Source organism: Canis lupus, chromosome 18 (assembly GCF_048164855.1).
Source record: "Canis lupus baileyi chromosome 18, mCanLup2.hap1, whole genome shotgun sequence".
Lineage (NCBI taxonomy): Eukaryota > Metazoa > Chordata > Mammalia > Carnivora > Canidae > Canis > Canis lupus.
Genome location: NC_132855.1, coordinates 7,192,422 through 7,214,243, shown reverse-complemented (window position 1 = coordinate 7,214,243; position 21,822 = coordinate 7,192,422). Strand labels below are relative to the sequence as shown.

At 35.2% G+C, this 21,822-nt stretch overlaps 1 protein-coding gene and 1 long non-coding RNA gene across 21 annotated transcripts in view; one reads left to right on the top strand and one right to left on the bottom strand.

Annotated features, from left to right (window-relative positions):
* FOXP2 (forkhead box P2) overlaps nt 1-21,822 on the top strand; it is a 554,812-nt gene that overhangs the window by 339,591 nt on the left and 193,399 nt on the right. The window lies entirely within an intron of this gene.
* The window catches only part of LOC140608620 (uncharacterized), a 49,745-nt gene continuing 37,908 nt past the window's right edge, over nt 9,986-21,822 (bottom strand). Inside the window, exons 4-5 of the long non-coding RNA XR_012010599.1 lie at nt 15,569-15,641; nt 9,986-10,517 (exon numbers count right to left, since the gene is read on the bottom strand). This is a non-coding gene — a long non-coding RNA (uncharacterized lncRNA). The remainder of the gene's footprint in view (nt 10,518-15,568; nt 15,642-21,822) is intronic.

Genomic DNA, 21,822 nt, shown 5'->3' with positions numbered 1-21,822 from the left:
CTCTATTTGTGTGATAAAGAATTCTGTCCTTAGCCCTGTTTTGTTTTTGTTGTAATTTTTACTATGTTTCAGTGGCTTTCATTAGCAGTGAGCAACTTCTCTTGCCTAAAAGCCGATTCAAGAATAAAAATATTCATGGGCTACAATCTGAATGGCAGCTTGTTTCCTTTACCCACAAACATGTATACATCTATATAGCTTTTTATTTCCATCTGTTTTCACCTCTCGACTGAATTGATTTCTTTTGAGTTTCCATTGGTTTGTCCTTATAATTTCTGCAATTGCATGATCTCATTATGGCCATCACAGTCTTGATTATATATGACCTTTCAACTGAAGTGTCTGATTCTGACTAGAATGTCTTTCAGTAAATCCGTAAGGATACTTCCTGGAAGTAACTACCAGTACACTTTTGTATATAACCTTTTTCTACAAAATTGGGATCATGATGCATACATTTTCTAACAGATTAATTTCTTTATGGAGGTGATGTTAACAGACAGTAAAATCTACCCTTATTACTATATGAGTCCATGAGTTTTGACAAATGCATACAGTCTTGTAACCACCATCATCACCCTCCAGAAGTTCTTCATGCCCCTTTGTAACTAGCTCCTCTCCTACCCCAGTTCTGCAGTGTTTTCAAACAGCATTTTCTTCTTTTTTACTTGTCATGAGTATTAGCTCTCCTATGGCACTTTTCTTCAATAATCCTCTTCCATGCCCAGGTAGAATTATACATGACTTAAATTTTAATTCTTTTCTATAATGTCCAAATTTCAATAGTTAACATATATTCTAAAAAAAAAAAAATCAACCCCACTCCCATCTATTTTATAGCATATGAATGCTGTCTTAAAGGATGTAGAGGGGCAGCCTGGGTGGCTCAGTGGTTTACCGCCACCTTCAGCCCAGGGTGTGATCCTGGAGACCCGGGATTGAGTCCCAAGTCGGGCTCCCTGCATGGAGCCTGTTTCTCCCTTTGCCTGTCCCTCTCTCTCTCTCTCTCTCTCTCTCTCTCTCTCTATATATATATATATATATATATATATATTTAATGAATAAATAAATAAAATCTCTTTTAAAAAAAGGATGTAGAGGTGGTTATGGTTGATTTAGTTATCAATATTACATGGCCAGAAGGACACCCAATTCCCTCTTTTTAAAGCTTTTATAATTAAGGATATACTTTAAATAGTAGAGGTACTATTTCTATTCTAAACCTTTCTCACTAGATTGGAGCCTCAGGCCTAGTTAATAGACACAGAGGGATCTAGACAAATTGGAAGGCATTCATAAGACAGTGACCAGGATGCAGAAGAACTTATTGGAATGATTAGCCTACTTTATTTGATTCCAATGGGTAGAATAAGGACTAATAAGACCTAAGTTTCAAAGAGATAGAATTGAGCTCATTTTAAAGAAGAATGTTTTAACTCAGCATTCCAGAGTGAAGAGTGAGGTCTTTGTCACCTTTGGTGTTCCAGGAAAACTATATTTGATTAATGGGGATATCTGTGGAGCAGTTGTAAATGATACAAAGATGAATGGCCTATCCAACATACCATTGTTTATAACTTTAAATTCAAAGTATTCTATAGTAACATCTTGAAGATAATTAGTATATTTGGTAGTAATTGGGGGGGGGGGGTTGTCATTTGAGTTGCCAGCCCATGTTTTAACTTCATTTTACCCTCCTCTCTTCCCTTGTTCTTCATGACTGAACCTTTTAATGGCACCTAACCTAATGTATTGTTGAGAGAAGAAAATACTTGGGCATTCTGGTAATTATTACCTTCTCCCCTATCTCTTGTGGCCTGTGCTAAGCCTTAGTAAGAACCAGCCCTGACAGGCTGACCCAGGAAGCATTAGCTTTTAGATACACAAATCAAATATATTGCAACCCTTGTCAGGTCTGGGACTTAAATTCAAGTATAAACCATTGGGCTCCTGTCCTCCATCCTACATCTCAGCTCACTTCCTTCTTGAGTCCCATTCTGATAAAGTGACACTTGGTGGTTCCCAAAGCTAAATTTCTCACACATGCCCAGTGTATGTAATTATAATTCTTCTCTGTAGAACCATTTGCCAAGTTATTCTGGAAGTTTTTCCACCCAACAAACTCTTGGGCCATTGCATGTTCTTTCCTTTTATTCTCATGACCGAACTCTATTCCAAACACATGAGTCCCCAGGAATTCAGTTAGGTAAGTGGCTTCAGGACAGTTATGGCCCAGCAGCATTCTAAACATGAAATTCTTTGCTCAGAAGTCTTAAGTTATCAGCTACCTCCCAGATAATCTGTTCTTATGCCTATATATTTGTCAAGACCTCACACCACCTCAGCTTGGTTATTTTGACCTTGCCTGAGCCTTTATTAGAGATTTTGACCTTGCCTATTTTGATCTTGTCTGAGCTGTTATTAGAGATTCTTATGATTCTTTAAGCTCTGGTATTTTGCCTTCCCAGCGAAAACTTCTCCTGTAATGCCCTAGAATTTCCTTGATGCTGGTCTCGATTTAGTAGATAGGTTCAGTCCTGGGCCCTGCCTTGGATTTGTAAACCTCAGGTATCACTGAAAATTTCTTTGAATGGAACACATATGTTGAGACTCCTGCAAAACTGTAGTCAGATCCTTACTTCTTTCCATATTATAGGCATAGTTGGTAGATAATGAGTTACTATAGATTTCAAATGTAATTCGACAGAAACAATAGAGATATTTGACATGAATTGTACTAAGACTCAAGCTTAAGGTTTTATTTTTCGTTGTTCCCCAATTCAGAACATCACAAACAGCTCACTCTTTTCTAAATAGGGCAAGGACACTTTCAAAATTGAAATTGTGATTACAACACCTGGGTGCTAAGCTCTGCGCTGCATGAAATTCGAGATTGTTATTGCTAGCGTTCAAAGCACAGAAAGTCTGAGTGGTGACTGTCTAGGATCAGCAAGTAGGCTCACCACAGTCAGTTCTTGGAGTTGAATTATTTGAAATTGGCAGGTGGTTTCTCTTTTTCCATAGATTTCTTTCCCCTTTTCCTGACAGTGCATGTGTTTGGTGACCTCCACTGTTTATTTAGCTTCTGCATACATTCCTTAGGATTTGTTTTATGTGTGGTTTTTTGGTTGCTTATGTTTCTTGTTATGCTTGGCTACTACTAGAAGGAGTAGTGGTGGTGGTCTGCTTTGGGTCGGCAGTCAAAACAAACGTGATACTCATTTTGAATATCTGGCTTTGAGTTTTCATATAAAAATATAAGCACCATTTACATAAGTATATTGCTTGAATTGAATTTATTTTTTATTCCTGACTTGCCCCTAAAGAAGTGCCAACAACCTCCAAAATTGCTTAAAGCAAGCATCAGAAGGAAAGAAAAGTGAAGAATGAGGATAAGCCATGAACTGAATAATCAAACGTGAAATAAAGGGAACAAAACACAAACATGGCTTACTATCCACGTATCATTTGGAGATACTTCAACTGAAAAGGGTTAAAGCTCTCATTTACAGCCCCCTCCTCCTTACCACTTTCTTTGTTATTATTTACTTGCTCTGTTGTTAAAGATGAGTAATCATGTTCTGTACTCTTTAACAGCACATACCATGGGGTATAAGGAGTATGGGAATAAGAAACTGAAGAAATTAAAAATTAGAAGAATTGAAAGGAATTTGTGAACAAAGATATTTATGAATTATTAACATTGTCATTTTTTAAAGGCATTAACAATAAGGTGTTAGAAAGCATTAACTTTTGGAGTAAGTCTGTATTGGAGGGCGCTTCTTGGATCCCTCCACTCTTGGCTTACAGAACACTTTCATCTCCTGGTGCTCTTCATATGCCTCACGCTGTTTATTTTCTGTGTCCTTTAGTGGCTCCTCTTTTTCTGCCCATCCATTAAATGCTCTCCTCCCCAGGGTACTGTCCTCAGCCTACTGCTCTTTTTCTGTAATCGAGAGCATATCCACAGGTAATTTCATCCACCTTCAAAGTGTCAGCTACCTCTCACACATGAGTCAGTGACCCAGACTTTTCTAGTTCCAAGATGTGATATCTTCACAAGTCTTCTTTCTATTTTAATTATAGCTGTTTATGGGACATCTTCCCTTAATGGCAATAGGCACTTTAAGTGTATCATTTATAAAATTGAGCATTTTATGTTTCCCCAAAATTGTTCCCTGAAAATCCTCTAAGTTCTAGAAACCTAGGCATCATCTTTGATGACCATTTCTCTAATGATTGCCCAAGCCCATCCAATTCAGCACCAAATTCAAGTATAAAGGAGCCACTACTCCAGTACTTTGAAGCTTTGTTATATCTCACCTCAACCATTGCAGTTGTTTCATAACTGGTCCCACTGCTTCTGCTTTTGGTCCCGTAAAATTTATATATATAATTACAATCACACACACACACACACACACACACACACACTCACAGACACACACACACAGAGTCCTATTTACATCACTTCCTTGCTTAAGGAAACCTTCAGAAGGGATGAGCAACAGGCAAAATAGGTGAAGGAGATTAGGAGGTACAAACTGCCTTTATAAATAAGTCATAGGAATGAAAAGTAAAGCATAAGGAATACAGTTAATAATATCGGAATAGCTTTGTTCAGTGACAGACAGTAACTTCACTTATCCTGGTGATTTTGTAAGGTATGCGGTTGTGGAATCACTACGTTATACACCCGAAACTAATATAGTATTGTATGTCAAGTACACTTTAATAAATAGAACAAAACAAAAAAGGGCAAAAAAAAAATCCTCAGTTGTTTACTATTATCTTCAGGATACAATCCAAACTATTTAACATGGCATCCTTTATTGCTTTAATATCAGGCTATTCACCCAGCATAGTGTGCACACACTCCCTGACTCAGAACTTCGTCTCCAGCCATCTTGTTTATAGCTCCCCACACTACATGCTGTCCTTGCCATAGTACCTGTCTTTGCTTCTGCCATCCCCTACTTGGAATAACCCCTCCTCACTCTACTTAAAGCTCAATTTAAATCTTTCTCTTTCAGAAAGAATTCCAGGCAGTTATTCCCAACTAAGCTAGGTGTCATTCTTTGCTTCTACAGGAACACTATGAATGGATGTTACCCTCTTTAAAATTATCTTTTTTTTTTTAATTTATTTATTTATGATAGTCACAGACAGAGAGAGAGAGAGAGAGGCAGAGACACAGGCAGAGGGAGAAGCAGGCTCCATGCACCGGGAGCCCGAAGTGGGATTCGATCCCGGGTCTCCAGGATCGCGCCCCGGGCCAAAGGCAGGCGCCAAACCACTGCGCCACCCAGGGATCCCTAAAATTATCTTTTAATATGTCTCTCCCTCTCAAACTACTGTGAGCTTTTTGAAGACACTGGATTGTTCCTCTTTAGTTCTCTTTAGTTGGCACAGAATTTGAGATGTAATAAATGGTTATGAAAGTTTGCTTACTTAGGAAAGACCATAGCCAATGAAGACTAAATATTTTGAAGATTGTTCGTTTGGCTTTGGATTTTGCACATAAGAATTCTTAATAATGCCCTCATATATCCCCAGTATTCAACTGGCTTCTCTTTAGCAGCTCAAATGACTGTGTTTCTCTTCACCTCTTCTCCCTTTAGCACTGTCATGCCTGTGACCTGCTTCTGTTCCACACTCAAATGTCCTGAGTGTAAGGCTCAGAGAACCAGAGCTGCCCCCATGTCTTCCCTCTTCCATCAGTCTCTTTATAAATGGATATTTATATATTTTGAAACTATCAGCCAAATTTTCAAAAGTGAAAAAGGTCACTATGATAGAATATACTATGTCATATGCAGTATTCCACCAGAATATATTAGATTAAAGGAGTAAAGTTGACCAGCTGAAAAACAAGAAAGGAGAAATTTTCTTTTTTGATTCAGTGCTTTCTGAGCAGCTCATCCTTATTCTTGACTCTGTGGTCACCTCAAAGCTCACTGCTGGTGACCTTCACATAGTGGTAAGTTTTAGAAAAGTATTTAAAAAACAAAGTAAAAACTTTATCTTTTTTTTTTACTTGCCATGCATAGGAATGTAGGAAACATCCATGATTGTAAAGTTTAAGCTCTTTCTTAACATAAGACTTCAGTCTTAACTTTACAAATTGGCGTGTTGATGAAGTGGTGATAAAAGGGAAGCAGGTATTATTCATTAGGATACAATGAAGGCTTCAAAAGTGTGGAACTGAAATAGCTATGACCCACCCTTCCTTCCTTCCTTCCTTCCTTCCTTCCTTCCTTCCTTCCTTCCTTCCTTCCTTCCTTCCTTCCGCCTCTTCTGGTGCCATAATTTGTCAAAAGAAAATATTTTATTTAGTTGTAATAATTTTATGAAATATAAAGGGCATTGAAATACTGAAAGTAATTGTAATGTGAAAGATATTATGGCTATGAATTATCTTTGATGCTTTGAAATACTAAAACATGGAGCTATTCAGACTTTTTCTGTTTTGAAAGCAGAGTTTTGCTATCCTTCTCACATCACACTTAAACTTAGAATAGCACATTATTCTTTATTAGGGAATATAAATTTACTATAGATAATCCTTAACTGAAAGGACTTTATAGTTAAAGTAGAGAATTTCTACATGGTGTTGAATAAAGGGACCGATGTCATGAACTAACTGCCTTACAGGTAAAATAAATTTTTGGTTACTTTTTTGAATGTCAGAAACAAACACAGAATTCTTTCTTGGCTCGCCATGGCTCTGTCTCTACCCCGATGTCACTCTGCTCTCCCTATTGCTCCCTTAGCTCCAGCTTGCCTTCCAGTTTCTTTCTTGTGCCATTCTTTCCTGTGCAAGCTCTTCCTTCTGCTTGAAATGCTTCCTTCCTGTCCTCCCACAACCACCCTCCCAAATACATACAAACACATACCAGGCTAATTCCTACCCACCTTTCAGATTTTACCTTAAAGCATCCCTTCTTCTGGGGATGCTTTCCTTAATGCTCCAAACCAAATGCCATCTTATGGCTTCATATAGCTTAGAGAATCTTTTTTACCACTCATAAGGCATTTTATTATCTTCCCCCAACATACAAATTCTGTCAAACTTCCACTAAAAAAAAAAAAAAAAAAAAAAAAACTTCCACTTAATCCTACCTCCTATTCCCCCCACCTATCTTTGTCCCTGTGTGGAAGGAAAGGGTCAATATCCTTCACTACATTCTTATTTCCCTTAAGCTGGACCAAATATTACTATTCCTGTGCCTTTCACCCCCATCACCCTGGAACGTTCTTCTTTTTTTCTTTAATCATCAAAATCCAGTTCTTTTTCAAGGTTAAACATTTGTTCCTTAATGCTTCCCCTCAGTCCACGCCTACCCTGTCCAAAATTAACTCTCACTCTTTTGCATCCCTCGTACTTGTTATAACACTTACTCTTTTCTGCCTTGTCTGACACAATCTTTTTTTTAACTTCCAAAGTATCTTAAAGTCAGGGGTAATTTCTCCTTCAGCAGTATATGTCCCCACAATTCAGTGCAGTGTTTAATATGGCACTTTAGCCAATCAAAATTAATAAGTAGGTGAAAATTGTGATGCTCATTCAGCATGAGAAAGGTTGACTGACTTTGGGTGATGAGAGATTTTGAATCTAGATAACAGTGTTTTTCTGTCCCCCATTGCCTCCCCCCCCCAGACTGCCTTTCATTTCCCACCATATCATCACACTGTACATAGCTAATCAAACCAATATCTACCTTTATATCTCTGTCTTTGTTCATCTCGTTTTAGGTCCAGAATGCTTTCCTTTAATCTTGCATTTCTTGATTTATCAAAAATCTCACATAAATATTTCAAAATCCTTGTCAATGTTACCTTCCTTGTGAAAAGATTCTTGATTTCCCCTTTTCATCTCCCATTAGAAGTTACTACTACTCTTGTTGTGGTCTTACAACAATTGCTTGGTCCTCTCCTTAGGATTTACTATGTCCTAACTTATAATTAGTTTATTGTATGTCAAAGCCATGTGCTGTTCTAGTGGTGAACAGGTTTTCTTACCTGTACACTATCCAGTGACTACTCTGCTATTTGGTATATGATTTTCTGAAAGAGCTAATAAGTAGTGTAGTCTTGGCTTCTTTATATTTTATGCATGGAGTGTTAGATGAGGCCCCCTAACTGATAAAGTTGAAAAAGTTCAAAGAACTTGACAAAAATTTGCTAAATATGTTAAAAATAGCATAGTAAGCAACTCCATACTGAACATTCATATAAGGTAAATTTGTGAGGAAAAAAAAAAGAAGTGGCTTATTTCATAAAGTCTTTAAAATGGCACTTTGAAATGATAAAACTATACCATTCATAGATTAATACTGGGACTTTAAAATGTCCTTCTCCTCAAGTTTTGCCAGATAAGGTTTCCTTTTTTCTAATTCTCTAGGATCTAATACTCTCTCTTAAATTACAAATGGTTCTAAGTTATCACTAAAAGTACATGCGTGTCTGGGAGTGGGTTTGGGTGTGTGGGTGGATTTGTGTGTAGAGGGAAAGATGTCATGTAAGTCTCCACAGGGATTCTCAACACTTAGTAATAGAACGGTAAAAGAAAACAGAGGTAAACAAAGAAAACTGTTATTCTCTATGCCAGCCATTATGCTACTTGCTATGTATTCATATTATATTGCATCTTCCTATCAACCCCAGAAAACCCAAGTTTGGATTGATTGAGGCACTAGGTAGGTCTCTAAGTTTACTTACTTACAGTTACTAAATGTGAGGCAGGGATTCAAACTGAGGTCTGTGTGATACAGAACAGAACTCATTTCTACTTAGGTTTTAACTGGATGGATACTGGTTTGCAAAATTAAATATCCAATTCCTATCTTGAGATTCAGTAGCTTAAATATATCCCCCACCCCATTATGTGATCCAAACACAGAAGGGAGATTCACTCCCAAAACCTTGGTGCCAGAAAAGAGGTAAAGAGATAGACTCCAAAGTCTGAGTAATTGGCCCTGAGCAGAGCTATAGAGGCCACAGTGAGAAGGAATCAGTGGTCTACTTATAAAAAGCTATCTTATTTTAAAATAAGTAACACTAGTGTAACTGGTATATTAAAAAATCTAGTTAAGTGTTTAGTTAAACTCTAATTCTTCTAGAATGAAAATCAGGCCCACAACCTTAAAAAGCTTTTTGTAAAGAAATGCCTCTTATCTGTACCCAAAATGAATGCAGACAGTTTTATTGCCCTCCCTTTCCAAATCATTTGCCAAAGAGGGAGCCCTCCCTTGCATACATTGAAATGACTCCAAACCACAAGAACCACCACCATGGTAGCATCTGGGATTCATGTGATAGCTGCTGCCAAGTCTTTCTCCTCACAGTTCTTACACCATCTCAGCCAGAACTGTAGGTCTAAGTCAAAAACACCTCCCAGAGCCAATAATTTTATTTCGACTTTAAGTCTATAACAGTAGTTATGCATGATTAAACAATGCCTAATAGCATGTCACCAAACACCCACCCATCCCTGCCCCCGCCCACAAACCCACACACCCCAAGCAGTGGCTGTCTTTTCCCCCTGAAGCCACACCCGTAGCCCTGTCTGCACCATTGCAGACCTGCAGCGTTCAGCTTGAGGAGCCATAGATCTTGTACATTTTTACCACCCTTTTTAGAAGTAAACCTCTCTTATGCACATATGTAAACTTCATCTTTCTGATTTAGAGATTGAGTAATAGCATATGTGACACCTAATAGTGGCACTGTGCAATGCATTCTGTACATGTGACGAATTCCATAATAACAGGCCACCAAATTTCAGGGTGTTGGTTACCAAATAAATTTAAATGAAGTCCAAAAATATGACAGGCTTCTCAGAATTGCTTATAGAATACTCAAATCTACTATTTATGACTACTGTCTTACTTCAGCTAATTACACCAGCATGTGTGACGAGTACAGATGTTCATTGAGAGGCCACACACATCAACAAAACGAATTGTATTACCAAAACTTTTCTATGGCTTAATATTAGACCCATATAAATTCTCTATACGTGTAGCATAATAAATGCCCTGTCTCTCACAGGGCTATTCTTCTCATTGTAAACCAGTTATAGCTAAACTCAGACTCTGATTTATTTTTATTGATTTCAAATAAACTAAAGCTTACACTTCAACCCAATTGAAAATCCTAGAAAATAGCAGATGATCAGTAACAATATATAAGATTTAGGGTTGTTGGTTAGGGAATTTTTACCAAAAGATTTGCTATAAACCACTATAGACCTTGCTGCTGACAAACCTTTACAATTAAATTTTCAGGGGAGTTTTCCAATCTATGCGGTTATTTAACAACCATCATTCTCTGTGCTCCTTATCCACAGAATGTCATTGCTTGAGCCTTTTTGCCCATCAATCTCATATATTTTGATATCTCTTCCAAACTGGCATCTCTTGCTTTGCTCTGGTAGGCTGTTTCCCACGCTATTATTTTTCCATTGTTTTTATCAGCATATGGATGTCATTGGTGAGGTGACTTGGGTTCTTACTCTAAAAAGAATAATGGTAAACGTGAAAATATCATCTTTCAGAATCAGCAGAGATATAGGAGATGAGTCCTGCTTGTGTGAGCCCAACAAAGTGAGCATGAAAGCTCACTCCATAGATCTAAGGCAGGACTTTCAGACCACAATAAAACATGCACCCATCCATCCTCCATCCACTTATTCATTCACTTATTCATTTATCAAATACTTATAGAGCACTGGAAACCAATGTTCAAGTCATGTATAATATATCATATATTTATTTTTAATATTTGTGAATGTGTCTATTATTTATCCATGTATATGCGTAAATTTTGCAGTTCAGAGGTTACAAACCATTTTACAGTCTTCATCCCCTTTAAATTTTAATGAAGTCCTCCACATGCTCTGAACAGTTTATGACATTACGCTTCCAGGTTTAAGGATCCAGTTTTAAGTCATTTTTCATTTGAAAACATTCAAGCTGCATAAAGTAAAAGAATGGAAGTTCTCTGTATATATTTTATGCTCTGCCCCTTTGTATAGCTCTATCATAACCAGTGAATAGATTGAATAGATCTTATTATAAGTCCCCTCTACATAACTATAAGAGAAATTAAATGAAGTAATGGTTCTTTGTTTTGTTTTGCTTGTTTGTATTGCATTACCCCATGGAATTTGAAGAGAAATGTATGTTTTCATACCTTAAAAATAAGATATTTTAGGAATATTTAAAAGTCATGTAGAGATTAATGTGACTGCTTAAAATAGCAGTAATACTTTCCTATTAATATTTGAAAACATTTTTTATATTTGAGCAATTTTCAGAAGAAGAGGTTTGGAAGAAAAAAGAGATAGAAAAATCAGATTAGAAGCATCTGTTCCAAAGGAACTTAAAAATACTTAGCTAAATCCCCTTAATTTTTAAGGAAGAAAACTGAGGCCCAGAGAAGTTAAAAGACATGGCTCAAAACATGTATCTTCATTGTGATTAAAGATCTTTTAAAAAATTGAAAAATAAAACTTCTTGACAATTTACTATAATAGATTGTAGCTCATAAGCAGTTCTGTTCCAGGATTATTGGGGAAGTTATATATTTTTTGTTTGATTTTGAACATATACCAGAGAGTTGCTAAGCATTTAACATTTCTTATTCCTGATAATGAACAGCTATAGATTTTTCCTTAGTTATTCCTCTCAGTACTTTATGACAAGTACTTTTTTAAAAGACCTAAACTGTACCTTATCACAGAATATGGAGAGATATATTACCATGCGCATCTCTTAGGAAAAGTATAAAACTTACATAAACAGAAAAATGTTTATGAGGTGAAAATAATAAATATGCTTAAAATAGGCATAGACATGCAACAGGGGGGAGAGAAAGTTGTATCTGTTTAACTTAGTTGAGATAGAAGATAATCTACCAGTGATTTTCTGAAAGAGATGGGCTCAAAGTACCTCTAAAAATCTTCTGGGCCTCAATAGGAAGAGTTCTAAGGGAAACAGGTATCCTGAGTTCTAAAACCATAGTTTATTAATACCTAGACATTTATGAGATATTGCAGTTAGCAGACCTCAAGAAGGAAATCCGGTAGAACATTTTTTAAAATGTAGAGCTTCTAAGGAAAAATAGCTAACACTATTAAGATGCTAGAGAGACTTTTATAAAGGAGACTGAGCCAAGGGTATATTAACATAGCCCATCATAATGAATCATGTGAATTTGTTGATTGGGGATTTCACCAAATTCCACAATATCTCAACCTTTTTTGGGCCTCCTGAGTCTCTTTAAGGGCCAAAAAATTAAAAAAAAGAAACCTTATTATTCTTAGATAGGTAATACAATTATAAAACTTATTCAGGATTATGGCCGACTTAAGAATAGATTCAAATGGAATCTAAATAAGTAGATGAGCGAGGGATAAAAAATTGATTATTATGGTCTCATAAAAAAAGTTGACATGATTAAGAATCAAAGGACTGGATCTGACTTATCTTTCTTATGATTTTCCTGAGGGAGGTGAGACTGAACTCAAGCCACTGATAGATCAGTAGTTCTGATCACATTTGAGGTTTTAAGTTGGCATAACTCTGAACCCCTCTCTTCTTAGTACTCTCTGTAGAGTTACTCCTTGCATTCAGACATGACATAAAAATAAGAATTTTACCACAGTTGTCTTACAGTTCTGCTTGGTGAGGCCAGAAGGAGTAAAATGTGAATAACACTGATTACTCTGGATCCAACTTTGCTAGATCAATAAAAAGGCATATAGACCTGTATAAGTCTGTCTTCCTGTTTTCGCTTTTCTTTGTAAATGAACCTACACATCACTACTTTCAGTGTGATGTCTTGATGACTTGACTGTATTTCCCCCTTTCTCTGTTTACAGAATTAAGCTGTATTTTATAAAACATTCTGCTTCAGTATCTAAAGTAGCATTTAGCCATGTTCTGGCATTTTGTATGGTATGATAATTAGTTTAGAAATGTATCATAAAGAATAAGGCTTCTCATTTTGTCTAAGTAAAAACATAAAAGTGGGCATCAATTAAACATTTTTCTTTTGTGAACATGGACTTCTTCCTTCCCTAAACAACTTTCCAGTATCGTTCCCTCCTGACAGTGGTATGTTTTTATCTCTTTGAAAATACAATTGGATTTTATAAAAAGTAGGCTATTTGTAAAGATCACATCAATGCAAATAGTACTCAAGAAAGATCCTTGTGGTCTGAAATAAACAGTGTATACCAACAGATTTGCTCAAAAAATCTCACAGAAAACATAACAAGGTTTATACGGTGAAAATTATGCTTTTCTTCCCTAACGGAGGAGTCTTAGCTATTAGGAATTCTTGTACCTGAAGCAGTTTTGGAAATATGGGTAGAGAAATTTTCACAAAATCAAATTCTGTTTTCTACACACTGACATATGATGCACAATAAATTAATTACAAAATTTTAGATGGAAGACCGTATAAGTCTGATTTTTTAAAGTTGTTGCCTTCATGATTTAGTCAGAAACAAATGGATATAGTAAATTTTTCTTGGAAGATCAGAAATAAAAATTTTATCACAATTGTCTTAATATGGGCTACCACAGTAATTCACTAACTGTTAACTCGAGAATTGCCTAGTAGCTTGTCCCTTGTTCCCATTAGACTGTCTACCTGACTAATAGGATTGTGTTTATTTTTCAACCACGGTATTTTAACCATTCTGAGTATTGGTTAATTCTCTCATTTACCTTTAGTTATTTCATTTTCAAATGAGAACCAAATCTATTTCTTTCTCTAGTATCTGCCATAGGAATAATTTCCTTTTCTTAAATTTTGGACTTCAGTGAGCAGTAAGTAAAAAAGACACATTTGAGAAAATCATGGTCACTTTAACACCAAGTTGCATGTCTTCTTTCAAGAGAGCTGAAAAAGGTTGATAGCCAAAAAAATTGTTTTAAGGTTTGTTTTTATATTTTTTTATCATTGCCTAATTCAGAATAATGAACACCCATTTGAACTAGAGCCAAGGTTGACCCTTGTTTCACATTTCCCCTCCTATCCTTCTACATCATTATCGTCATCTTACAACTTTTATTGACTTTATTTTATTCCAGGAAATATTTTAAGTATTTTTCATCTACTGTTTCATTTAATGCTCACAATAACCTGGAGGGTAAGTGTAGATATATCCCCTAATTTGCAGATGTGAAAATTGGGACAGTGATTCTAAGTGGTAAGGCAGATTCAAATCCAGGCACTTTGACCTTAAAACCTACATTGTTATTTACTACTATTCCATTTGTTTCCCATATATTTGCTACATATCTCCGTATATACATAAATTTTCTAAGGTAGGTGTTAAGTCAAAATGTTTGTAGCATATATTATATATACTACTATATTATATAAATGTACATGCATGTATAAATGTAATCACTTTTTGGTAGTACTTGGAAATATGCTGATTATGATGATCTTTTTGATGCCCATAGGCCACCTATGAGAAATTGCTTCAGAGAGTTAACAGTGACCATTGGAGAATCATTGGGATAATGATTGTGGTTGAAAATCAATTTAACCTGATCTAGTAATGAAAACTAAAACTTAACACAAAAGTATTTGTCTTGTGGATGAATCTCTCAGTGCTGTCAGAAACAACATTTTATTCATAATCTAATTTTCTTTCCAACTCTGAGGATATGCTGATATAGATTATTTTAATTTAATAATAAATTTGAAACAGGACACTAACCTAAGTCATTGCAGATATAAAATTACAATCACCACCTTTTTCTTGGAGTTTTATCGATAAGCTTTCCACCACCTCCCCTCCCCATTGTATGCACAATTTAAATTTGTACCATATTTTAAAATTATTTTATAAACAGTTGCAAAGAAATCATTTAGCTATATTTTTATGTAATTTTTCAAAAGCTCGGAGACCTTTACTTCTCTGTTTATAAGCTAATCAGACCTGAGAAATATTGATGGTATCTAATCCTGGATAGCCAGTCTAACTATAATAAATATTGGGTCACAATAAACAATCGGAGTCTAGGAGATGTATGCATCAATGCATAATTACAAAGACAAGCCAAGAAATGTGCTCCAAAGTATGACAGATTAATTTCTGCTAGAGGCATGGGATAGGTAAAGATTCTCTGCTCAGAAGAACAACCAGTATCTTCCTAAAGAATCAGAAGTGAGAAAAGATGTGACATTAATTTGCACTTCAGTATTCTCTACTGTGTCTCTGCAGTTAGAATCCTGCTTCTCTGCCCGTATTAAAGGAAAGTCCAAGTCCTCTCCAGGAAATCCCCCAGAGTACCTGATTCCCAGTTCAGGTTAACTCATACTAGGAATATTCTTTGCAGATCATCTCAGATAAAAATTGTGTATATCAAAACAGTATGTTTAGAATTATAGCCCCCTAGGTGGAAGGCTTGGGCTATAACCCTGTTTAGCCCCCTTATCTGAGAAGTTTTCTGCTGTTATTGATATTTAATCTTGAAAATGTTCCAGACTTGTTCCAAAAGAGGAATCACTCTGGCTTAGGTTCTGCTTTTAACTTACTCACCATTGATTGCTCTCCTTTCTTCGTCACATATATAACTCCTAGTTGGCAGGATCCCAGGACTACATGCAGTACTCTAGAAATTAAATCCCATTAGTACTCAATATAACAGGAGGATCAAGAGGGAGGGATTGTCTTGAATTTCCTACTTGTTGTGCTACTATTTATGCATTGTGATATCATGCATGCTTGAACTAGCGATTGAAGGGAAAATCATTCTAATAGGCATTGGCAGTTAGCCCAGAAGTCCTACTCCATTCTTTGAGCAATGTTAACATGTGAATCCTCTCCATGTTGTGGAGGCTAGTAAAACTTGTCATTAGAATTTATTTCTCAAAATTGTAATGCTATATTCTTTGTGTTCTTTTTAAAATATAAAAGGGGCAGTTTCCTCCTTTAGGCCAGATTTTGGTTTTCTACTGAAGGTAATTTGACGTTCTGATATATGTATAAAACATGGATCACTCTTTCCACAAAAATTTTCCTTATCAATCTAATCTCTCCTGGCTCAGCATTAAAGCTGCATGTTATTCTATATATTTTGGAAAATGTAAACATAAGAGTGAGGGGGAAAAAGCATGTCTTGATTGTGATGAACAAGAAGGATGTACAACATTGTCAGAGGTTTGTTTCTTTATAATTTTAATCTTTTGGAAAATCATGTTGCTTTTTTGTTCTCCCTACCACCTACTCTTACCTTACTGTATAGAATAAGCACATTTAAATATAAATATTTTATTCTTTGTTTACACCACACTAGCACACATGATCCATTTGGCACATGAAGTTAAAACATGAATTCATAAAGGAAAAATTAAAGAAAAAAAAGAAAAACCAGTTAACTTGACTATTGGTTAATCAATAGGCAATAAAATAGACCAATGTAGACATAGCTTTAATGTTTCCTGTCACAAATAATATTTATAAAATTTATGACAGAAGAAAACTGTAACATTTCTAGACGGAAATTTCTTGCCAGGAGTTTTCCTTTCAGCTTTTTCCCCTCCCCATGATTTGGTAAAATTTGCTCCACTGTACAAGTTTCATGTGATAGACTCTTGAGATCACAGAAATCTTTAGAAACTGCATTCCATAGGCCAAATGGAAACCTTGGAGATATTATATCATCTTCTCCCCCAAATTAGTTCCGATTTTTCCTTACCTGTCTCTCATTTATTTTCCACTCAATCAGCCTGGCATGAAATCATACTCTGTTTCTTTCACATTTACCCCATCCCCTTGAAGAAACATCACCAGGCTAAATTTTCTATCAGAATATTAATACTTCCACCTTTTCTTTTCTGTTTCCACTACCATGCACTTTATTCTCTCAGATCTGGGTTATTGTGCAGTGTATCTCCGTGCTTCTGGTTTTTGTTTTGGTTGGGTTCCTACTCTCCAATCTTGCACATCATCTGTATCACCTTAAACTATTACTTTCGTGATATTCAACACTTCATTCAAAGATCTGAAAACTGGGGCACCTGCGTGGCTCAGTTGGTTAAGTGTCTGACTCTTGATTTCAGTTCATGTCATCTCAGGGTTATGAGATTGAGCCCTGAGTTGGGCTCCACACTCAGTGGAGAGTCTGCTTGAGATTCTCTCTCCCTCACCCTCTGCTCCTACCCCCTCTAAAATAAATAAATAAATCTTTTAAAAAAAATCGGAAAACCTCCAACATATTTATAGATTATTTTTAAGCTTTTTAATAACGTGTTCAATTCCATTTGGTATGTCTGAAATAACACTTGCTTCAGAAAGTTCGAATATACTAGTCCCCAACATGGAATATTTTTTGTTGTCATCACCCTCTATATATCCCAGCTTGAGACTCACAATTTTTATGAATCCTGACCATTTCATCTGGATTACATCCTACCCTTATGAAGCCTCCCCTATAGTGGATATTACTCTCATTCATTGACACTTAATACTGCCCTTTATAAAACCACCCATATCTATATATCTTATCTCCTTAACAAAATACATAAACTCTTTGACAACAAAGGTTGTGTCTGAAGAGTGCTCAGCATGTGCTGGACACATAGTAGTTGTTCAATAAATATTTTCTGAATCAATGCACAAATGTATAATTTGGATTATAATAAATGGGACATTTATTATTTAATTAAATTAGATGTGCTTTTTAAAAAATAATAAAGCAGTCCTAGAACATCTTCTCCTTATTATAATTAAAGTTGAATTTACTGGTCCACTTCTTCAAGTACTATATCTAAGACATGAGAGCCTGTTAAATTCCTACTTAATTAAGTTTTAAATGTACTTTAAATGTACTTTAAAAGTTAAGGGTATAAATCACATTGGGATAAAATAACTATCTTTCTTAATGTTATATGAAGTCCATGTTACTTATAATGTTTGAAAGCTCTTGGGTGACAGTTTTCTTGCAGAAGGATATGCCCTCATTTTCAAAACTACCTTTAAAAAAAAATTCATGAGAGACAGAGAGAGAGAGAGAGAGAGAGAGAGAGAGAGGGAGAGAGAAAGGCAGAGACACAGGCAGAGGGAGAAGCAGGCTCCATGCAGGGAGCCTGACGTGGGACTCGATCCGGTCTCCAGGATCACACGCCAGGTTGAAGGCAGTGCTAAACCGTTGAGCCACCTGGGCTGCCCTCAAAACTACCTTTTAAAGTAATTTTGATAAAACCTTATAAGGTACTGATTTGGGTCTTTTTAATTGCAGTGACAGATTTGTTTTTACATGTGAGAATCTTTATTTTTACAAAAGGTGCAGTCAGCGATATCTTTTAAGAGTAGATTACAATGCTCTGCAAATCTCACCATGTTCTACTGATACACCAGAAATCAATAGAGGTTGTGTATTTGTGTTTGACTTTTTAAAGTATGGTTATATTTTCCAAACAATTTCCACTATAAAACAGAAAGCTAAAGACACTTTTCTTAAAAAAAACAAAACAAAACAAAAAAGACACTTTTCTTATTTAATGTTCTAATTCATAATTAATAATGCTGTTATTAATTTTAGAATATAATCTAGTGGTCATGTAACCAGTATTTCCTGGTTATATACAGTGGCATATTAACAGGATTTGCCAAGAATGAATAAAAATCTTTCACATGTCAGTAAACTCTGAAGTATTAAAAACTGTATGAAGAAAAAGTGCTTTTAAAACATTTTTTCAAAATAATAATAATGACATTTGTTATTCGCATTTTTGGAAATAAAATGGTGAGTGAGTATAAAATTGATATAGTGTGGTTTTATTTTGTATATTAATTTTTACTTAAGAAATCCTATCCCCAGTTCCATCTGATAAACTTGGTATTGTCATTATTAACCAATAACTATTCATAGTTGATAAAATTTTGTACCTTTAGAAAGTATCTTTTAGATAACATAAGTCGCATTAGTAGAGAAATATTAGTCAGAAATCATTATACATTCTACCTCAGAAGCAAGTTAACTATAGAGAATGAATTTTGGGTTATTGTTTAATTGTGCAGAATTTTCCATTTGCTTAATAATGGGTATTGGTTAAAACATTTCCAAAGGTATTCTGTGGTCTCTAGATTTAAATAAATATCTAATTTTTATGAAGAAAATAGGTAATTTTTATTGAAAAAAGTCATTAAAATATATGAATTTATGCACAGTTGAAACTCATATAATATTATTAATGTAATTAGTACTAAATGTTAAAAATGTTATAAAATATATTTGTTTTACCTAAAGTTCCAACTTAAAATCTTTGAGATGAAGACATTACTTTATCTGAACAAACTACAATTTAATGTCAGTTAATCTCTTTAAAAGATCAACATCAGATTTTTCTAAAATACATTTTAAATTTGTGTTACTTTTATACATATTTTAAAAATCTCTGAATTCTTACATGTGTTTTGAAATAACCTACATCAGTCCAACTTTCAACTTGGATACAACACCAGAGATACTCCCTGAAGCACCAGACCCTGGACACTACATGACCTCTTCTTCATAGGGCCATTACATTCAGGAACAGGAGACATAACTGGATTTTATAACACAGAGAAGAACACAGAGACTGAGACAAAATGCCAAGTCTGAGGAGTCTATCCCAAATGACAGAATAAGATAAGGTCACAGCCAGAGATCCTAGTGAAAGCAATGTAAGTTACATACCTGATGGAGAATTTAAAGCAATAATCATGGACTTAAGAAAAGAATAGAAGACATCAGGGAGACCCTTCCTACAAAAATTAAAGTGATTATTAAAAAATAATCAGAAATGAAAAATGCAATAAATGAGATTGGAACTAGGCTTGATACAATGAACTTCAGGCTTGAAGAAGCAGAAGAATGGATTAGTGATATAGGAGACAAATTGTGGAAAATAATGAAGCTGAACCCAAAATAGAAAGAATTATAGAACACAAGAATAGACTTAGGGAATTCAGTGTCTCCATCAAACATAATAACATTGTATTATAGGATTCCTGAAGAAGAAGAAAAAGGGAGCAAAAAATTTACTTCAATAAACAAAAGTGGAAAACTTCCCTAATCTGGAGGAGGAAACAGACATCCAGATTCAAGAGGAACAGAGAACCCCCATCAAAATAACCAAAAGCTGGCCAACACCAAAACATATTATAATTAAGGAAAAAAAAAATCTTAAAAGCAGTAAGACAAAAGAAGTCTGTAATTTACAAGGAAAACCCATATGGCTAGCTGGAGATTTCTCAAGAGAAACTTGGAAAGCCAGAAGGGAGTGGCAATATATTCTAAGTGCTGAATGGGGAAAAATCTACAGCCAAGAATACTCTATCCAGCAAGGCTATTATTCAGAATAGGAGAGATCAAGATTTTCCCAAACAAAAACTAAAGGAGTTCATGACCACTAAATCACCCTGCAAAGAATATTAAAGGGGACTCATTAAGACCAAATGTGACAAAGATAAGAAATGATCAGAGAAAATCCCCAGAAACAATAACAAAACATGTAATAAAATGGCAATAAATACAAATCTATCAATAATTTGAGTGTAAATGGACTAAATGTTCCCATCAAAAGTGTCATTCTGAGAAAACAAGACCTATCTATATATTGCCTATAAGAGATTCATTTTTAGACCTAAAGACACCTGCAAATTGAAAGTGAGGGCATGGAAAAACATTTATCACGCAAATGGCTGTCAAAAGAAATCTGGAGTAGCAATACTTATCTCAGACAAACTAGACTTTAAAACAAAGACTGTGAAAAGAGACAGCAAAGGGCATTATATAATCATAAAGGGGACAACCCCACAGGACGATGTAACGATTATAAATATTTATGCACCTAACATGGGAGCACCCAAATATATAAGACAACTAATAACAAATAAAAAGAAACTAATTGTAACGACATATATAATAGGGGGTTTTAACTCTCCACTTACATTGATGGACAGATCACCTAAACAGAAAATCAACAAGGAAACAATGGCCTTGAATAACACACTGGACCAAATGGGATGGACAGATATATTCAGAACATTCCATCCTAAAAGAGTAGAATATATGTTCTTTTCAAGTGTACATGGAACATTCTTCAGAATATATCATATATAAGGTCACAAAACAGGCCTCAACAATATGAAAAGATTAAAATCATACCATGCACCTTTTCTGACCACAACACTATGAAACTACAAGTCCAGAAAAAATTTGGAAAGACCACAAATACATGCAGGCTATACAACATGCTACTAAACAATGAATGGATCAACCAGGAAACCAAAGAAGAAATTCACATGGAAACTAATGCAAAGGAAAACATGACAGTCCAAAACCTTTAGGATATGGCAAAAATGGTCCTAAGAGGGAGATATTTAGTAATACAGGCCTACCTCAAGGAACAAGAAAAACCTCAAACAACCTAACTGTATACCTAATGGAGCTAGAAAAAGAACAACACAGGGAGCCTAAAGCCAGAAAAAGGAAGGAAATAATGAAGATTAGAGCAGAAATAAATGTTATAGAAACTAAAACAACAACAACAACAAAAAAAAACCCATCATACACACAAACAAAACAATAGAACAGATCAATGAAATCAGGAGCTGGTTTGAAAAAATTAATACAATTGACAAAACCTCTATCCAGATTTCACAAAAAGAAAAGAGAAGGGACCCAAATAAATAAAATCACAAATAAGAGAGAAGAAATAGCAATCAACACCACAGTAATACAATTAGAATATTATGAAAAACTATATGCCCACAGATTAGAAAACCTAGAAGAAATAGATAAATTC